General features: G+C 42.2%; 1 long non-coding RNA gene across 2 annotated transcripts in view; it reads right to left on the reverse strand.

The window, feature by feature from the left end:
* Positions 1-1,281: 1,281 nt before the first annotated feature.
* Positions 1,282-18,423, reverse strand: part of LOC309380741 — a 73,618-nt gene continuing 56,476 nt past the window's right edge. For both annotated transcript variants that reach the window (XR_014173097.1, XR_014173098.1), the window contains 2 exons: positions 15,896-15,985; positions 1,282-1,389 (listed from right to left, as the gene is read on the reverse strand). This is a non-coding gene — a long non-coding RNA (uncharacterized lncRNA). The remainder of the gene's footprint in view (positions 1,390-15,895; positions 15,986-18,423) is intronic.

The following is an 18,423-nucleotide window of genomic DNA, read 5'->3' on the forward strand; positions in this document are numbered from 1 at the left end:
TGTCCTCTGTCTTTGAGCTCTTTGCTCCCCTACTTTCAAGGCTCGCCGGGTTCCGGGAGATGGAGGGTCTGGAAGGCTTTCCAATGACACCATATCCACCAGCTGTAGCCCTGCTTCCTCCTCCTTCCCCTCCCCTCCCATTATTTCCCAACTTCCCCCCCCCATTTGCCTCTGAACTGTGACCTCCCACAAACCACTGTTGTAAGTCTATGCTGCCTTCCTCCTCCCCCTCCCTGGAAGGGTCAGGATGGGGAGGCGGTCTCCATCACTCCTCCTTCTCTGCCCAGTCCCTGACTAAATCCTACACAAATCCGGAGTGGAGTCCCTAAGATAGTTGGATAGTGTCTTGTCCCCCTTCTGGCTAAGCCTCTCCTCTTCCCAGAGGGGATGTGGTGTGAGTAGGAACCATTCCCACATCGGCAGGGGGGTGTTCGGCCCACTGCATCATCTCCCCGGCTGCCGCCCCACCCTGCAGCAGGCCAGCCAATAGGGTTGGCCCAGGGGCGGGGTTTAGCCACATTCAAGCAGCCTCTGCGCCTCATTCTGCTTCCTGGAAGACGCTGGATCACTCACCGTCCCACCCCCCAGGCTAAGTTTGTGCTCTTGACCGTGCTATGGACCTTGGTTGGTTGCCCTGGTTGCCCAGGGGGTCTGGTAGGAGTTTTGTCCATTTAGCTAAATTTGCACCAGCCTCTTGGTTTTTCGCCTACCTGATAGCAAATCGTCACAACTTTTCCGGTTTTGGCGGTTAGGCATTGGAATATGTGTTGTGTGTTGGGGAGTGGGGTATGGCCCACCTACCCACCCCACCCCATTTTGGGTATTCCATTAAAGGAATCTGGCGGTCATGGATCCTGTCCCATGCGCTGGTGGTGGCTAGGGCCTGGCACAACCACCGGTGACATCAGGGGAAGGTTCCAGTTGTATTTGCATCAACACGCTCATCCCACTGGTTCTTAACCTTCAAATGACACCCCCCCCACACACGCTGCACGGGTGGGCTCGGATATAGGTTGTTTGATCCAATGCCTAAGCCAATACCGCTCACATGCTGTAACCAATAAAAGTTGTGGTCTTTTTCAGCCCATTAACCTAAAATACTTGTGTCAGTGTCCATTATTTCTCCACTACGCAGGTTAGGGTCCTCGACTCACAACTCCTGCAGCCAAGCCAGTGCCAAACATATTCCTCAGCTTTCCTTTGGACCACATCAGGAAGGCTGAGAGGAGGGTCCTATCGTCTGGGCAGCCCATGACTTCCATACAAGCTGCCCAGTCTTGCACCCCGGAGAGATCACTACAGTGCTGCTAATGTAATGGTTTGACTTCACCCCTGGAGGTGCACTCTATTGCCTCTCAAGACAGACAGATGCCAACAATGCTATTTTCACTAAAACAAAAGGCCTGTGTTAGCACCTCTCTTTAAGGCACGGGTATGAGGGTTTAAGTAAAGGAGATAAATCAGAAAGCATAAGCCTCTTGAATGGAGAGAGTAAAAGCAGTGATTTATCAGAAATGCATCTACCTTTTTACCATTCTCCATCAAGTAATAAGGGGGGGGGAATCAAAAGGGGGGAAATTAATTAATATCTCTTGAGTGGCGTGTGGTGGTCTGCCTTCTGTCGCCTTCCCCATTGCCTGCTCTTCCCCATTGCCTGACAACTCAGTGATGCACTTGGCTGTCCTGTCCTATAAATGTAGGAAGGCACAGAAGTTGCCTGTCGAGCACCTGACAACTGGCAGTTATTTTTTAAGTGAACTTCTTCTTCTTTTACTTTAAAAAAAATAACTTTTAATAAACTTTTAAAGAAATTGTTTAAGTTTTTTAAAAAAATAATAAACGGTAAAAGGGAAGGCTTCCTTTAAAAACAAAGTCAGTGAGACTGCCAATCGCAAGGAATAAGTAGCCTCAATCTGCAGTTTTCCCCAAGCTTCAATTAAAGCCCAAGGAAGGACACCATGATTTAACTCCTTAAATTTAATGGAAAGAAAAGCTCACACATCACCCTCAGCCATCTCACAAAGGCATGGTAAGCTCAATACTTCACCCACTGAAATTATAAAGTGCTCTTCCAATGAATCAGAAAAATTGAAGTCTTTTCTGTGGAGGAAGCAAACTTTTTTAAAAAACACATGTTCATTAATTTTTGAAAAGGAGGAAGAAAAACAGTACCAAAACTTTTGAGAAATTGGAAGACAGATTTTGGCACAGCACTAGCTGAAAGTGAAAAGGAACATGTTAGAAAAGTTTTCTGAATGATCTTTTAGTTGTAACCATAATATTCCAATACTCCCAGCAGTAACAAATTGCACATTGGAGCATTGTGTCCATCTGATGGTATGAAATTTTCCTGCTGCGGAATTTGTAAGATCAAGGACATTTCATTACATTTAACTTTAAACGTTTGACTTCAAGTTCTGAACTGGTCAGCAATAATATCCATTAGTCGTTGCACATAATTTTGTCTCAAGCAATATCTGCTGCATTAAATGGAAAAGAAAAAAAAACTTGAAGAAGATACAATGAAAACTATGAATTAAATAGCTCCTAGCATCCCATTCAAAACCATGTGAACAAAAGAACCTCCAATAAAAAAATTAATTGAAAAATGAGGTGGGGGTGGGGACAGGAAAAGAAAATGAAAGGGACGGAAATTACTGCGTGTTACTATAAATGGGGACAGATTGTATCACAGGATTATTAGAATTTGGAGGAAAACATTATTATTTTCTAAATTGAATTGGATTATTTATTACTGTTCTAAAAAGTATTGAACACAAAGAAGATTTCAGGCAAATATTAGATTAGACTGGGAAATAATGTATATGAGAGAAGTGGGTCTGAGATAAATCTCTATATAAACATTACAAATATTAAATTCTCCTTCACATGGCTCCAGTCTGATAATACATTTTGTATTGTGCTCTCATACCATAAGACTACAGAAGCAAACATGGGTCAGCTCCTATTGCATGAACTGTAGATTCAATATCAGATGCGTAGAAGCACATTTCACCTCTCCAGTGCCATGGTATAGAAAAAATAGTTTCTAGGGGGGAAGCTGTGATTAGAAGCATCCAAATGGGTAGGAACCATCCACAACTGAGACCCATGCATGTAGGAGCCCAGCTCAGATGTTTGCCTGCGTATGTGTAAGCTCAAAGAGGGTATGGATCAGGGGCACGTACATAAGGCAGGCCTCCAGTGTCCCTAGGTGTTCAGGCTCTCTCTCTCTTTCTCTTTTTTAGAGCTTCATGAGAAGGTATTTGGAGCAACAAGAAAATATGCTTAGAAATCACACAGAAACAGAAAGCCCAGCAAGATTCACTGCCACCAAATGGAGAAGGAATTACCGCATTTTTCGCTCTATAAGACGCACCCAACCATAAGACGCACTTAGTTTTTTGAGGAGGAAAACAAGAAAAAAAATATTCTGAATCCCAGAAGCCAGAACAGCAAGAGGGATTGCTGCACAGCAATCCCTCTTGCTATTCTGGCTTCAGCGATAGCTGTGCAGCCTGCATTTGCTCCATAAGACGCACACACATTTCCCCTTACTTTTTAGGAGGGAAAAAGTGCGTCTTATAGAGCAAAAAATACGGTAATTCCCATCAGACATCCAACACTTGTTATGTGACTCAGATGTTGAAAAGGACTAGGCATGTGTGAAGATGAGCTATATCATGGGTAGGCAAACTAAGGCCTGGGGGGACGGATCCAGCCCAATCGCCTTCTAAATCCGGCCCGCAGACGGTCCGGGAATCAGCATGTTTTTACATGAGTAGAATGTGTCCTTTTATTTAAAATGCACCTCTGGGTTATTTGTGGGGCATAGGAATTTGTTCATTTCCCCCCAAAAAATATAGTCCAGCCCACCACATGGTCTGAGGGACGGTGGACTGGCTCTCTGCTGAAAAAGTTTGCTGACCCCTGAGCTATATGATAGATGCCTTCTCTCTGAGTTTCATGGAAATGGAATACGGATAAATATATACTCCAAAAGTATCTAAAGGCACCACATTGGCCTGCCTCTGATTTAGTGTTATTTGATGCTGTCACAATCTCAGTGATCTATGCTTTTAAAAACTCAAAGGGAAAGTGAGTGTCTTTGCCAGCTCATCTGAGGATACTACAGATGATAGGTCTTTGGAAGGTACCTTCTGAAAGCAGATAGACAGCAGTTCAGATTCACCATTGAACAAAATGTTGGTAAATTTTCCCCAGATTCCAGGTGTGCTGGATAATACTCAGTACCCTGAAAATGCATCTTCAACTTACTTAGTATTCCCTCCTTCCTTACTTGCAATAGCAACTGGGGACTTTCCCGTCACATTCAAAAGGGAAGGGGGTGTAATTCTACCCCCTCCATGTGCAAGTAGGATATCCTTTGCGCCCACCCTTTCCCCATCTGGCATGCAAGGCAGCTATTAAGAAGAAAAGACACTGGACAATTAAATCTCTTAAACAGCTGCTGCATTTCAGGCTGGTGTTTCTATTAAACAAAATGCCTTAGGTCTGTTTCAGTTGTAGAGCAACTGCACAGACCTGATAGTATATTTCACTGCAGTTGTGGGGAGGGGAATGGGGGGGGGAACGGCCTACGACATAAAAAACAAGGATGCAGGGGAGAATGATGAATTAGCACCAGGAGGGAGAGGCTTCAGAATATGAAACATGCTTGCTAGTTAATTTCCTTCTCCTCAATTCATGCATCACTCAAACAGACACAGCTGCCTCTCTTTCGTTCAGAAGTTGACTGTTCCTGAAAAGGTAAACCTCCACACGGCCAAGGGACAGCTGTAGTCGCCATTGTGCCATGAGTAATGTAAAGTTACTTGGAAATGGCACCTCATTAATTACAGTGAATTCTAAGTAACTTTCAAACTGCTCCTGAGATTATGCTAAACCTGCTAATGGATGTTTACGAATGTATCCTGAGATGGTGAGATCAATTTAGCTGTATGACACATACTAAGACTATAATAGTTAATAAGGTTGTCAACCAATTAAAGGTTTTCTTCTTGAGTAATCATCTGCCTTTTAACCAATTGATTAAAGCTTCAGTCCTACAGAAACCTACCTGACCTCAATGAGGTTTCCTTGTGAGTAAACATTTGTAGGATTGTACTATATGTCTTTCTCTGTGTATGCATAATTGCATGTTTGAGACTACCAGCAGGTCAATATAGGTGCCCTTTTGAGGTGTGATAATGAAGCTAACCTCAAAAAGGAAAAATGTGCCTTTCAATTGCTGCCCCGTCAATTAAGAACTCCTTTCACCAATTTTTCAGCTTAAATTTTAGTTAATTAAAACAAATTAAAGCACTAATCTCTCATAAGTAAATTAATCTAACATGCAACATTTCATTCCTGCCTCAAGAAATAAAGAAAATATATGAGTCAACGGCAATATGAGCTAAAACTGGGTCCCCATAATGGATCCTGTTCTATTAGGCATCCATGATTTTCATTAAGAAATGGCATTTCATCAATCATCATTTTATTTCATTTCACTTACATGAACATACTGAACATGATTTAATTGCAGACATCCCAGTTTCTCAATGGAAGCGTTAAAAAGGAATCTATTTACTTTGTTAGTTACCATTAGTTCTCCTAAATAATATCAGTGATTGTTAGACTCTAGAGTATTTAACACATATTATCAACTGCTCAATTGCTTGCTTCTCCAATAAGCCAAATTGCAATACTCAATCAAATGTATGATATGAAGGCCACACAAACACACCTGCAGGACCTTACCTGTGTTTTTCTATGACTAATTTAACTCTTGGCATCTCGTGAATATATGAACTTTACTCTCTTAGTAAAAAGAAAGGAAAGGAGGTGCACTTGATTGAATAAAAATATTGCCTCTGTACTAGCTGTCTCCAGTTAGGATTCTTGCTCCATGTTTGCAGTCATGAGATTGTTGTCTATCACATGACGGTGTATGTTTTCATTCCACAGAGTGGGAATTTGACGGAGACAGGATGTTTTGTTTTTTTTTATAAAATTTTTATTGAGTTTTCACATTTTTATAGACAAACACACACACAAATACAAAACAAAACATATATAATTTCATCTCTTACTTTCTTTACCCTCTTTCATTGACTTCCCCACATCTCCCCTTCCCACATCCCAATTTCAATAATTAATTCAGCAAGTTATTTCCTCTTCTCTCTATTATATTATTATTATCTGTTCTTAATATTTAACACTTTTTATTAGGCTCAATTTTACTTATCCAATTTTTACACATTAGCTCCTTTCTCTAAGGTCGACCTAAATTCTCTCCCACGAATTCCTCCCTTTTTATATTAAACAAAAACATATCCAAATTGAAAAGTCATAAATCATAAATTTTTACTATTCTACTCTCCCCCTCCCTCCCTGACCCGGTTTCTGTCCCTTCCCAAATCAATATCCTAAAAAGACAGTTTCAGCCCGGATTTCTCACATCCGAGGCTCTTAGGCCCCAGTTAGTCTCTCTCCGTCGGTTTTGTTGCTTGTTGGCCTTCAATTCTCGAAGAGATTGTGTCCCAAGCTCCCTATTCTTTCCTTCCACCAAATCAGTCAGTAGCAATTGCTGCCAAGGATCTGCCAGTCTCCCATACTCAAACTTAAAGAAGCAGTCCCAATCATACTTGTTTGTTCTTTTGTATTTCAGATATTCCAGGGGCTTCTTCCTTTGTCTTTCTCTCCTTTTGCAGATTTATAATCCACTGGTCGTCTTCTTTAATTCCTTTGTTTCCTGAAGCTGCAGGCTTTTGGTTAATACTTTCCATCTGAACTTCCTCTCCTTCTTCTTCTTCTTTTCCCCCCATTTCCAAAGCTGTCTCTTCTGTTTCAGCTGCCGGGTTTTTTTCCCACCCCCTTTGTGTCATCAGCAGAGTTGCTCAGTTTAAAGTTCAGGGTCACAAGTTGTTTGTTCATATCCTCACTCTGCTCTTGTAAGATTCCCACGAGAAAGAACATCCTTTCTATCTCTGCCAGTAATTTTCCTTCTGCAGCCATTGCAGTATCTTTTGTTCCCTCCAGGGGGATTACCAGTCCAATAGTTCTTTTCCAACAATCCGTTACTTTGTTGTTCAAAATTACTTTGTTTCCAATCAGTTCAGTTTCAATGTACCACCTTTAATCCAGAAAAAATATTAAATATCACAGTTCCAGACTTTAACCGCCCGTTTGACAGCTCTTTTGACAGCTGTCAAACTTTTTGCTCTTTTTCCTCGGGCTCACACGCAGGGCACTCCCGGGTCAAAAAAAGGGGGAGGGGATTACACAAAAGCTTCTAAAATTCCTCTCTCCTCTCCAGCACAATAACTTTTTAGTCCAATTCGTGCAAGTTGTCTGTCTAAGCACAAAAGTCTTTCCACCTTAGTGCTCCTCTCCTTGCTTTAAATCTTTTTGTGGGGGGGGGGGGGAGTGTGGACTTCCTTTTAACACATCCCCCGATCGTACTCCAATCAATGGTAAAATTTTAGTGTCGAAATTTCATTTTACTCACGGGTTCTTTGTTTCAGTCCAAATTTCAGGAAGGAAGACAGCGCTCTCCGGCCATGGCTCGCGGCTTCGCTCCGCTGAGGTAGCGATCTACTCTCAGCACCACGCCACTCTCCGGTCCTCTCCGTAGCCTTTAAAAAGGCTCTTCGGGGGTCGGGGAGGGCGCTTAAGGTGCCCACCGAGTCACCAAGTCCGCAGGCTTCCGCGCCTGCGGTTTCTGAGGGCCCCCGTGTCACCGGCACGGCAAGACCCGTCCTCAGCAGAGCCGATCCCCTCCGGAGCTCGGAGGGAATCCGCCATTAGCCGTTCGCGCTATCCCGGAAGTCGAGACAGGATGTTTTGTGTTACTGTGTTCCGTGAAGTGGGACTATTGTCCTTTGTTCTTTCTCTCTTTGCTGTCTGATGAGAAAGAGGAAGGAGTTAAGTCAGAATGCTCCGAGTGTATTCTATGTAATTAAAGTAGATTAGCCAAAATGCTGTGCCACTGAGTTCTGTTACACAAACTGCAAATACTCTGCAGGATTGTAAGTGTGCTGATGCTTTTTGGTACCAGTCACTGTGATGTTCAGGCTGAAGAAAGCTTTTGAATGACAGACCAGAAGGGAGAAAACTTGCCAGTTGGGCATGTGTCTCTACCAGGGTCCTACACAAGTTTAGGGTGATCTAAACAACCTGATGCCCTCCAGACATTTAGGGCTACAATTCCAGTCCTAGTCAGTATGACCAAAAGCATCTGCTTAGGGAAAGGTGCTCTCCCTTTACAGCTTTGGGTCATGTTTCAGGCCTATGATGTGAGAGCACACAGAGTGGCATTGTTGTGGCTGATCCATAGATATGGACTTTCCTCCACTGGAAGATTTATCACAGTGTGTTGTGAGTACAGAGTATTGAAACTGATAGGACTTCCAAGTAAACGTACTGTATACTTAATCTGGCTACACAACTTTCCTCTTTTAAAAATATAGTTGGTGTACATTTCTACAGCTGACCTTTGATTTCAGTATTACACTTCATTACTGTTGCGTGAGTCATATTGAACATACAATGAAATACTTGGGATACAAATACTGCAGTAATTATTCAGGCTTCTGAATAAATTATGTCATTTAACATCTGCTATTAAGCTATTCCCCACATTTATTGCATCATAACAATGTCATTACAGAGGAAAGCTGTGCAGATAAGCGGCATGGCAATAAATGCACAATATGTATCTAAATGTTTGCTCCTCCATAACTCCTTCTGCTTAATTGTGACAGCCAAGGCTCACCCTCCTTTTTAAATACAGCAAGTTCTAATCAATTGTCATATATAAGTCACTGTCCAAGCAATTCCAATACTGTACACCAATTAAGCTGTAGGGAGGGAGGAGTGGAGAGAAAAGAAGCAAGGAATGAGTGATAAAATCAGGTTTTCTTGCTTCATTTGGGGGGGCTCAGCTCTGTGTGGAGCCTAATATCAGGGGGAATTGAAGGTCCTTCCCTCCCATCTCAAAGCACGTCACTAACCCCCTTCCCCCAAGTTGTATCAGGGCCTCACAAAACCTTATGTGACTGTTTCTTTGCATATCAGTGTCTTATAGCTCTGTGCTTGTCTATATATCCATGTTTCTATAGGTTCATGGGCTCACTAAGAAGTGAGGCTGTCCGAATCCTTCTTGTGGAGCACTGAAAAGCTCCAGATAGTGTTTGTTGTTGTTGTTTAATTCAAGCACAGCAATGGAGATTTTTAAAGAAAAGTTAAAAGCTTCATATAAGTTAAATAAAAATCGTATGTCTGGAAGATAATGTATTCAGATAGTATTCTCAGAAATAAGTCTGCTTAGGTCAGTGGGATTTGCACTCAAATGTGCATCTGATTGCTTCTGAAGGAGTCGGGGGAATTTGTACTCCTTAAACGGTCCAAATGTAAACGGCACTTCTTCATTTTCGTTTTCCTTGTAGCCTTAAAAACTTTCAACGAACTGAAGCACGACAGATTGAATCACTTAACCTTGTTTTGCTGCTTGTATTTTTCACACATCTGCACTCAAGAGTTGTATGCAAAATATGAACAGCCTTATTAGCCCAGAGAAGAGATGCTGTTGTAGAGCAATGGAATGAACTCGCTCAGCAAGTAGAAGCAGCGAAGATGTTTGAAGAGGCCCCCAGACATGAGTGAGCTTCAAGTTCTATGGTTTGGTTACATGATTCCAGATAATCAAGTCATGAAAAAGTGGCATACATCTGTGAGGATTCAAAAGGAATCTATTCAAGGGAAAGTACCTCTGATGGTGGAGACAGAACATAGCTATCATGACAGTCTTTTCCATCCATGATTTTTTCTAATCCTCTTTTAAAGCCAAGAATTAGAAAGGGTTTCAGGGAAGAATCAAAGTTCAGTAGTAAAGCACTTGTTTTGCGAGCAGAAAGCTCTAGATTCAATCTCCTGCACCTCCAGGTAAGACTAGGGAAGTCTTCTGTTTGAACCCTGCAGACCTGCTACCCATCAGCATGAAGCCTTCTGAGTCAGACAGACCAATTGTATAAGACAGTTTCCTATGCTTCTATATATCTTATGGCTAGAAAAAACACAATAGACCGAAGTCCAGCAGGAAAATCTGGTTTTTGTGTTTCTTAAGCTGGGTGCAGACATTTTCAGAAACTTGGCAGCCAGTCAACGGAGTTACAACTGGTCACAGATACAGTGGTACCTCTGGTTGTGAACGGGATCCGTTCCAGAGCCCCATTTGCAACCTGAGCAGAACGCAACCCGCATCTGAGTGGGTTGCGATTTGCTGCTTCTGCACATGCGCCCAACGTCATTTTGAGTGTCTGCGCATGCGCAAGTGGCAAAACCTGGAAGTAACCCTTACCAGTACTTCCGGGTCACCGTGGGACACAACCTAAAAAGATTTAACCCAAAGTGTCTTTAACCCAAGGTATGACTGCATACATATTTATTTTCTCCCTATTCTACTAAAAATGCAACTTTTTGTAGCCTGTTGTTTGGCTTGCTCATATTTTCAGCAAAAGTGTCGCCCTAGAATAAATGCTCATAATAGTGAAACCTCCTTGTAAAGTCATAATTTTCTGTGGAAGAAACACTTATTTCTCTTATTTTCAGATGAATTTGTAGTCAAAGGTTATCTAAGTAAACATGAATTGTTCAGTGCATAGCAATGATAGCCTCTGTGGCCAGCCCTTTCTGAACAGGCTGAAACCTTTGTGCGACTGTTCTATTAATTTCCTGCTGCAGAGCAAGCAGAGGTTAGTACGCAATATTACTTGCTACACCGTGCAAGTCAGATCTAATCCTTCTCTTGCTTTAATAAGATAACAGAGGGTTGGGATAGAGATCGTCGTACCTTCCTATATTTTAATGGCGTGTAGATATGACAGGTGTCAGGGAAGGAGATTGACATATAATACTTTCGCACCTTACCACACTATAATCAGCACACCTTGCACAGACAATAACTATTTTCACATGAGAAGTCTCACCTTGGTCTTCTGAAAAATCACCAAAGTAAAGTTCTACTAGCCAAGCAAATCACTCTTCTCTGTAAAATCTATAGAATACAGAATTAATATAGCATTTCCTGAAGGGTGCTTAGCTTCTGGTCCTGTGGAGCTTGCTTTGCTGACCATTCTCACCCCTCTGACTACCTTTGATTCCCAACCATCAAGAAAGGGTGATTAGATCCCCACCCTGTTCCCAGAGTAGATCTTTATTCCCCCATTGCTCCTGATGTAGATCTCCACTCACCCTTCTTCCCTGGTGGGTTTTATTCTGTGGTTTCCTCTCCGGTGCCAAAATGTCTTGGGCCTGCGCTGGTGGGTGATACTCAGCATGGCTTCCATATACAGTGGTACCTCAGGTTAAGTACTTAATTCGTTCCGGAGGTCCGTTCTTAACCTGAAACTGTTCTTGACCTGAAGCACCACTTTAGTTAATGGGGCCTCCTGCTGCCGCAGCACGATTTCTGTTCTCATCCTGAAGCAAAGTTCTTAACCTGAAGCACTATTTCTGGGTTAGCGGAATCTGTAACCTGAAGCATATGTAACCTGAGGTACCACTGTACTACAAAGTGTCTTTTACAAGGTTTCAAGTCTAAATGAGGAGATAGAAAGGTCAGTACAATACGTAAAAGATAGGGGGATAGTCTGGGAATCTGACAGTCCCTGACTCAGAGAGAGGATTTTTATTTTTGTTTTTGCAAGCTGAGTTGCATTCATTCATTCATTCATTCATTCAATCACTCAATCTATCAACCTTGATTGCAGCCAGCAGCAGAGCATATGGCTGCGCTGCCAAGGGCGGGCGCGCTCCCGAGGGGGGCATGGTGCGGAGGATGCCCTCCCAGGCATGGGATAGCCCCTCAGCTGCCCAGAGCAACATGCGTGCCCTGCAGCTGGGGCAGAATGAGCTGCCCATGGGGGCAGAGCGAGCCACCCATGGCGGACATTTGGCGCGCCACCCACCTGCATCTCCCAAGCCTCCCCCAAGCTGTCAAAATGAAGGGTGATGGGGCTGGCAAAGTGGCACAGCTCCCCTCTTAGCCTGGGTAGTAGGCTTGGGAGTTGCGGGCACATGGCACGCCGAATGTCACCCCCCTCAGTGAGGGCACCTGGGGTGGTCTGCCCCCACCGCTCCCTTCCTACGCCCCTGATTGCAGTCAAAGACCAGACAGTGAGTTGCATCCAAACTTCCAGCGGATCTCATCTCAGAAATCCTGCCTAACAGACAGCTCTTTTGCAGAAGCATCAGGCTCTCTGAATTAATCTCACAACTACCATAGCTCTTCTTCAGCTTTTCCCACTCCAAAGCTTAAAGATAATATTTTTAAAATGTGGCTGAATTTCTGAAAACCTGTTGTTTTCTAACTGAATGAAGCTTCCTGAAAAGATTCTTGGTTTGCAGGGGAAATCTTCCAGGCAGCCACAAATAATACTCTCAACATGATCCTGGCAGTTCAGAACAAATGTTCGTGGGTTGCCTTTGCTCTGAAATGCTCCCTTCCATTTATTCAAATCTCCCCTCCAATGTCCCTTTCCTCTCCCCTCCCCTGAATACACCCTTCTAAGTTGGCCTGCACAACCTCCCAGATTTTTCCTCATCAATTTATTTGCAGACATTAGTCTTGAGCTCCTCATCGTCTTCTGCTAAGTGGGAGGTTGTTCTGGCCTTCAAAATGTGATATGGATCAGTGCGCTGGATAACCAGCATCTCCCTGTGCTCCTTCACAGCTGTCTCATTAACTACCACTTCTTCTCCAAATCCTCGCATGTTCCTTATTGTCTTTTCTATATACACAGAAAGCGCTACTGCACAGCTTTGCTCCACAATGTGAACAGGATGCACGAGTCCCACCGAGCCTTTTCTACGCCTTCCTCTTCTGTTCTACCAGACCATAAAGGGGAAAGTACAGCAGGATTTGCTTATATATTCAAGGAACCGGAGAGCCATGCAAAGTTATTTCTTATGAGTAAATGAAAGGAGACCATAACTCTCCAAACATCTGTCTGCTCTACTCCAATCCTCACCATTTCGGGAGCCAATTTACAGTTGCCTTCTTGTTTAAATTATCTCCCCCCCCCCTCCATGCTGCATAATGATATTGCACAGCACTCCATTTTCATGCCTCAGCCAGACTATTGTCTATTAAAATGAGGGATGGGGAGACAATAGACTGGTGGGTCCTCCTGGTATAGATCCCTCATAAAGATCAATGGGAAATGCCTTCTTAAATACTATCAGTTGTATATAAATTAAAAAATATTACTTGAAGAAAGACATCTGCAACCTCACTGTTATACAACCCTCTTCCTTTGGAAGCTTGCAAAAACCATCTCATGGGATATTTTGGGCAGGCATTTGGTGATGGTGTTTAAGCAGATGTGAAATTATTTAACATTGACTATATTTCATACTCTTTGAAAATAATAATTATTATAATAACTTGTTAGCACATTGAGCCTCTGGGCTAGATAGGGGAACAGGATCAAATACATATTTGTAAGAATTATTATCATCTCTGTGTTAGATTTGTGCATTAATTATTTAGCCACTTACTTTCACATGCTACATTTTCGTAACTTCTCTATTAATCCAAATTAATATCATAAAAGATTTTTTTAAAAGGGTGTGCCAGGCCAAAATCAGCCATAAATCTGATACTGATCAGAGCCGAGAGACATGCTATCAAGCTCTCCTTCCCAGTTGTGGTGGTGGTTTGGTTACATAATCATGCAATTAAGTGTACAAATCCACATCAAAATGTTTGGAATCTGAATTAATTACCTGCATATGACTCACTGGCATTAGAACATGAACTATCTTCTCAATATTTGGCATTGTTGCCAAAAATATAATGGAGAACATTAAATAACTGTTGAAATAAAAAGTATTAAAATAAAGGGATGATCTGGAGGAGAATGTGGCTCTTTTCCAGGTGTACAACTAGTAATTATGATGGGTGTTGTGTGTGTGGATAGAGAGAAGGAGAGAGAGACTCCTGTATCACTGTGTAGATGAAACCCTCCTACCACCCAGGAGTTGGCAGTTTGGCCAGCTTCCGTTTGCAAGGACCCAAAAGGAATTTGGGCACATAGTGTATCTTCCAATGTCCCACATGCACACTCAAGTACAACATTGTATTCCCACTTATACAGGAAAAAGTACTAGGAGACCACTGGGCACATTGTTGATTTTATGTGCATTTTTTATTTGTACAGTGGTACCTTGGGTTACAGATGCTTCAGGTTACAGATGCTTCAGGTTACAGACTCTGCTAACCCAGAAATAGTACCTCGGGTTAAGCACTTTGCTTCAGGATGAGAACAGAAATCGTCTGGCAGTGGCACGGTGGCAGCAGGAGGCCCCATTAGCTAAAGTGGTGCTTCAGGTTAAGAACAATTTCAGGTTAAGAACGGACCTCCAGAACGAATTAAGCTCTTAACCCAAGGTACCACTGTACATCACTTTAAACTCCTATTTGTAAGTCACTTACAACTCCCCCTCTTATTGTGATCATTTGCTATGTCTTGATTTGTTGAGGCAATAGCCTGTACTGCTGACTTTTTAGACTTACTGAGTAGTGATGGAATGCATTCGTGTTGTGGTGTGATGAGATAGGCTTGTTGTAAAGTGTGGATGAGTTTTAACATTTCTGTGGGACGGCTACAGGTTTGGCACAGTGCTCTCTTGGTGTATGGTACCAAACATCTACTATTTTCAGAGCAGAAGTTGTTTTAGTCTGTCTTGTGGCATCTTAAAAACTAAAGGTTCTTCCAGACAGACTGTTGAGGCACACACTACATTTCATTCTTACACTATATTCCCCCCCCCTTTTAAAAAAAAGCTTAGATCAATGCTTTCATATTGTCATGTGGTTTGGATATCATGGCGTTGTCTCATCATTGCTGGGGGAGGGAGGTGATGCCTTTATAATGAAAAGCTGGAAACAAACAGGGAAAGAATGACACATTCCATTAGACCTGTTTACATACATAATTATCTTGATCAATCCAATAGAAATTATGTTAATATAAGAACATGCCAAAAATGCACATACGAAAAATGGAAAGTTAGTGAAAAGAGGTTGTAGTGGGGAAAAACTATTACAGTGGTACCTCTGGTTAATAACTTAATTCGTTCCGGAGGTCCGTTCTTAACCTGAAACTGCTCTTAACCTGAAGCACCGCTTTAGCTAATGGGGCCTCCTGCTGCTGCCGCGCCGCCAGAGCACGATTTCTGTTCTCATCCTGAAGCAAAGTTCTTAATCTGAAGCACTATTTCTGAGTTAGCGGAGTGTGTAACCTGAAGCGTATGTAACCCAAGGTACCACTGTATTAACAATAGAAATAGCATATCTAGGATAAAGGACAACATAGAAATTGGAAAACAAGGTGAAAATAGAGGAAAGCAAATAGAGGAGAAAGAGTGGGTTATGAAGAGGAAGTAAGATAATTGAGAATAGGTTTTGAAGGGGAGATGTTATCATCTATTTGATTACATCACTCCAATAACTTATTCAAAGGACTAATCATTCAAATAACCTATTCTCTTGTTTAGACTTCCAAGCGCTTCCAAATCTATCGCTTCTAAGAGATGTTTTCAGGGTGCATGGCAAATTGGTTAACCTACACTTTCTAACCTAGTTATCCTGCCAATTTTTGAATGACATAAATTCCAATATGCAAAGTGATGGGAAATAGCACTGGAAAGAGCAGGATAACAACCAAATACTGGCAGAGTCAAACAACTTCCACACTAGCAGATCAGGATGAAAGCTCAGTAAACAGGTGACATTGTAGAACAACTGTACAAGTTTTATGCAAATGTTTCAGCATTAATGTTCATTAAGCAGTTGGTCTGGAAGCTCCCTAACAGGTTTATTACTTACTAGCTTCATTCATCATCTGCCAGCTTCACCAAATGACTTTTCAATCTTCCAGGCCATTTTCAGAAGCAGCACTTCATTCTCTTCCTGCACCTGTAATTCAAATGCAAAATGCACATTAGCTAGAAAGTGTATATGATGTAAAACTGACACCTGTCTGTTTGCTATCTTGCACGAACAACATTCATGAGTGACACATCCCAGTCTAATAGATTTTCCTAGGGCTGTTGGTGTAAGCTACTAAAATCAGCCATTTGGGCACTAGAAATTAAGCCATTTCACAATGGGCAGCTAAAAATATGCATCTAAATCCTCTACCTGCTTTCCCCTTTGTAGACTCATTAGATCACTAAGATCATCAAGGGAGACTTTATTCATGACACTGAAATCCACAGATTGCCACCTGACAGAAACACAAAAGCAGGCATTTTCTGCCATTGTACCTGTGCTTTGGAAAAACTCCCCCTCCCCCCCATCTTATAGATAACACTCTGTATTATGTGTTTCAGACATCTTTTGAAGACATACCTTTTCCCTCAGGATTACAAATGCACTGTGTGTACATGCACACGTGTATTTCCAGGTGCTGCTTTATTGTCATACAGTTTATATTGATGATTTTATTGTATCTTTTATGTGTTTGCTGTGCACTGCTCTGAGATTATTTTAATAATAAGCTTGGAAATGTTCCCAGATAGATAAATAATTGTCCCTTCTTTAGTCATATCCCAGCACTGACAATTATATTTCAGAACCCCATAAGGCTCGTTTCTCAGGGTTATCCGTGACTGACATTTGGAAACAAACCACCACCGTTCTTATACAGTGGTACCTTGGTTTAAGAACAGCCCTGTTTAAGAACTACAGTGGACGCTCGGGTTGTGAATGTGATCTGTGTGGGAAGCACATTCGCAACCTGCCGTGTCTGTGCATGCGTGGGTCACAATTTGGTGCTTCTGCGCTTGCACAAGCGCCAAAACCTGGAAGTAACCCGTTCCGGTACTTCAGGGTTTGGCGCGGTGTGAAACCCAAAATCGCACAAGTCTCTAACCCAAGGTATGACTGTTTATTCAGTTTACAAACTCCACAAAACCAGAAGTGGTGTCCTAGTTTGCGAACTTTACCACAGTCTAAGAACAGAATCTGAATGGTGGGAAGGTACTGGCTGTGGGAGGCCTCATTAGGGAAAGCGCGCCTCTGTTTAAGAATGGTTTTGGTTTAAGAACAGACTTCCAGAACGGATTACGTTTGTAAACCAAGGTAGCACTGTAGTGGAAAGGTATGTGCATGTTGTTGTTTAGTCGTTCAGTCGTGTCCGACTCCTCGTGACCCCATGGACCAGAGAACACCAGGCACCTCTGTTCTCCACTGCCTCCCGCAGTTTGGTCAAACTCATGCTGGTAACCTCAAAAACACTATCCAACCATCTCGTCCTCTGTCATCCCCTTCTCCTTGTGCCCTCCATCTTTCCCAACATCAGGGTCTTCTCCAAGGAGTCTTCTCTTCTCATGAGGTGGCCAAAGTACTGGAGCCTCAGCTTCAGGATCTGTCCTTCCAGTGAGCACTCAGGGCTGATTTCCTTCAGAATGGGGAGGTTTAATCTTCTTGCAGTCCATGGGACTCTCAAGAGTCTCCTCCAGCACCATGTTAGTGCATCCTAATATGTAATGCAAAACATCTTTACTTCAGTATATGAATATTGCTGACATCGTTTCCAAAATTGTATTTAAGGTTTCATTTTGTTTCTTAAAAGAACCTGTGATATAGTTTCCTGAAAGGAACTCGGTCAAAATTGCATGTTGCATGAAGAAGTAATAACTGAGATATCTCTTCATTGTACAGGATGGTTTCCATCATGATTCTCAAATTACATTCTGCTTTCATATCCAATACCATCTCAAAGGGAACTTGGGGTTTTTTTTAATTGGGAAAAAGTACAATATTTCTGGAGATAAAAGCAAACAGCTGAAAACCATTCTCTCCTTATGGTCTTGGCCTGTATTCTAATCGTTTCCCTTCAAAGTAAGGGTGATCTGAGTAATACCAGGTGTACACAGTATGTGTGCTTTATTTTATATCGGTCTGTTTTGCCCTCATTTTTTAATAATTTGTACCTTCTCCAGCTATTATGTATAATCCCCAGCAGGACTTCAGAAAAAAGAGTTAATTGTTGTGGACCATGTAAGATTGGGCAATTGGCCAAAGACAACTCAGGCTGCCCAGATTGCACACTTCTGAACTAGAGAAAGAAAACAAGGGCATGTTTTTGGACACTATACACACCTCCTGGAGGATGTACATATTGCCTGGAAAGTGTACAAACTGAAGTCAAGATATGCACATTCCCCAAGGCCTGCTGAAGACTGTATAATGGCTAGATGGTATACAAAATTCAGTACTGCAATGAAAATTCCCCAAAGCTAATTGGAGAGTTCTGCATATTGGCCAGAGAATGTACAAAATACAGTTAAGATATGCACATCCCCCCATGTTGAAACTATGCATAATGACCAAAGAACATGCAATGTTGA

Source organism: Podarcis melisellensis (assembly GCF_964234715.1).
Source record: "Podarcis melisellensis genome assembly, chromosome: 11".
Classification (NCBI taxonomy): Eukaryota; Metazoa; Chordata; class Lepidosauria; order Squamata; family Lacertidae; genus Podarcis; species Podarcis melisellensis.